Raw genomic sequence first — 2,656 nt, forward strand, 5'->3', positions numbered from 1 at the left:
CATTAGAAAGCAGACAGATAAGTATATATCAGGGCATATATGGATACCTGAAATCAGGGAAGATCAATGGGAGAGGATCCAGGTAAACCAGTAAAAATTAAGACATGCACAGAAACTAATAAAATAATATCAGAACCCATATAAGCAGGTAGATGAAAACCAAAATACAAAGATCAGGGGCAAAGTGTATGATTAAAAGTTTGGGTAGGCAGGCAGTCAAGAATCAGATGTACAGGTCAAAGGAGCAGGAGAAAGTAGGCCAAATTACATAACATCCTAACATGGAAATATTATTTCTGATACACCTATCCTAGCTAGGAAGCTTTGTATATACTTAATAAGGGGTTGAGAGCCAAGCAATATGCCAGGCCTTCCTATGGGTGCTAGAAGTAAATGCCACGGAAAATTAGGGCAAATGATGAAAAACTTCTTTCCCCAAGTTTTAATATTAGCAGGATTTATTCTATGGTATGAAGTTGTTGGTGTCGAAGAAGGACTGAACTATTACCAAAGGCTTTTCCACATTCGTTACATTTATAGGGCTTCTCTCCAGTATGAATCCTATGATGCTGAATAAGATGCGTGCTCTGGCTAAAGGCTTTCCCACATTCATTGCATTCATATGGCTTCTCTCCAGTATGAACTCGCTGATGTTTTGTAAGTGAGGAACTTTCAGGAAAAGCCTTTCCACATTCACTGCATTCATAGGGTTTCTCTCCAGTATGAATTCTCTGATGTTGAGTAAAGGTTGAATGTGCAGTGAAGGCTTTCCCACATTCATTGCATTCATAGGGTTTTTCTCCAGTATGAGTTCTTTGATGTTGAGTTAGGTGTGTACTACGGCTAAAAAAGCTTTACCACAATCATTACACTTATAGGGTTTCTCTCCTGTATGAATTCTCTGATGTTGAGTGAGAGATGAAAAATCACTAAAGGCTTTCCCACATTCATTACACTTATAAGGTTTCTCCCCAGTATGAATTCTCTGATGTTGAGTAAAGGATGAGCAATCACTGAAGGCTTTCCCACATTCATTACATTTATAAGGTTTCTCTCCAGTATGAATTCTCTGATGCTGAGTTAGGGATGAGCTCACAGTGAATGATTTCCCACATTCATTACATTTGTAGGGTTTCTCTCCAGTATGAGTTCTTTGATGTTCAATAAGGGATGAACTCTGGCTGAAGGCTTTCCCACATTCCTTACATTTGTAGGGTTTCTCTCCAGTATGAATCCTCTGATGACGAATAAAGTTTGAGCGGTCACTAAAGATTTTCTCACAGTCATTACACTTGTATGTTTTCTTCCCTGAACAAATTTTTCGACATTTAACTAATTCTGAATGCTGTTTGAAGGTTGTTCCACATGTGTCAAAACTACTAGATTTCTCTCCTGTATGAACTCTCTGATGAGTAATAAGTTTTGACTGTAGTGTGAAATTTCTCCTAAGTTCATTACATTTAGTTTCTCTTTCTTCTGTGGGCATTATTATATTTTTGGTTACTATCAGTTGCCTGAAACCTTTCTTTTTAGAAAAGGTTTTCTTTTGAATCTTGTCTGCAGGATTTTGCTCCAGTCTCCCTATTTTGCCTTCATTTCCACAATCTTCTCCAAAAATAGGACCTTGGGTAATGTCCCCTCTGGGTTTTTCCATTATTGATTTGGTGAATCTCTTCCTTCAGTAATACTTTGTAATTGTCCTCCTTTTCTTGGATTCCAAATCTTTCTCTCGGGGGCCCAGCCACCTTTTCTGTGATTTTTAAACATAATCAGATCTATCATCATTGATCACTGTACAACCACAATATTTGGCCATCATTTCCTCTGTACTCCATTTTCAAAGTTAGGAGATTATAATGACATGTAAAATAAAGTCAGTTAAAAAGGGATAGATTATAACTAATCTGTAAAGAAGTATTCTTTTCTTGGAGTCATAAAATTTTAGGGACCCTTAGGAACTGCTTTTCAAGTTATTTCAAAGAAATACTGCAAATGATCAGGGATGGGGGAAATCTCACATAGTATTATTCACAGAGATATATATAGAGAGAGTAATCACAGTGTTAAACAATGTATTGCTTAATGAAATGAGACAATAGATGCCTTATTTCTCCTTTAAAAGGATCATGATAAGAGTCTGTAGACACATTGAAAATATATTTGAGGAAAACACAGAAGACAGACTTTCAAATTATTTTCTACAATAAATGATTTCATAGTAACATGGTTAATTGAGGAAGAGAAAGAATATCCTTTTAAGTTTCTCTTCCATTAAGATGTCTCCCACATATACACATATCTTAAGATATACAAATGGAGAAAAATCTTTTAAAATAATCTTTTGAATATAAGCAACAATTGAAGTATATCTTGCAAAAATTTCAAGAAGAGGAATTCCCTTTGATGATGAGATTGTCCATACACATCAAATTGGAAAGGTCAATATCAGGAACTGTCCATTAGAAGAAAAGAATGACTTGACAATTTGGAAAATTAGATGAAGAGAGTGATGATTTGCAAAAATTCACTGTGAATTTTGGGGTTGTTTTTGAACTTCAGAAACTGGAAAGAATTGAAAAGGAAAGTACTTACTAGCTGTATTTATCTTGTGACTCTTTAGCCATGTAACAAATAGGGGAATTAAAATTTAATTATG

General features: G+C 35.4%; 1 pseudogene; it reads right to left on the reverse strand.

Annotated features, from left to right (window-relative positions):
- Positions 1–331: 331 nt before the first annotated feature.
- LOC123246466 lies at positions 332–1,654 on the reverse strand (annotated as a pseudogene).
- Between the last annotated feature and the right edge of the window lie 1,002 nt (positions 1,655–2,656).

This window comes from Gracilinanus agilis, chromosome 4 (genome assembly GCF_016433145.1).
Source record: "Gracilinanus agilis isolate LMUSP501 chromosome 4, AgileGrace, whole genome shotgun sequence".
Taxonomy (NCBI): domain Eukaryota; kingdom Metazoa; phylum Chordata; class Mammalia; order Didelphimorphia; family Didelphidae; genus Gracilinanus; species Gracilinanus agilis.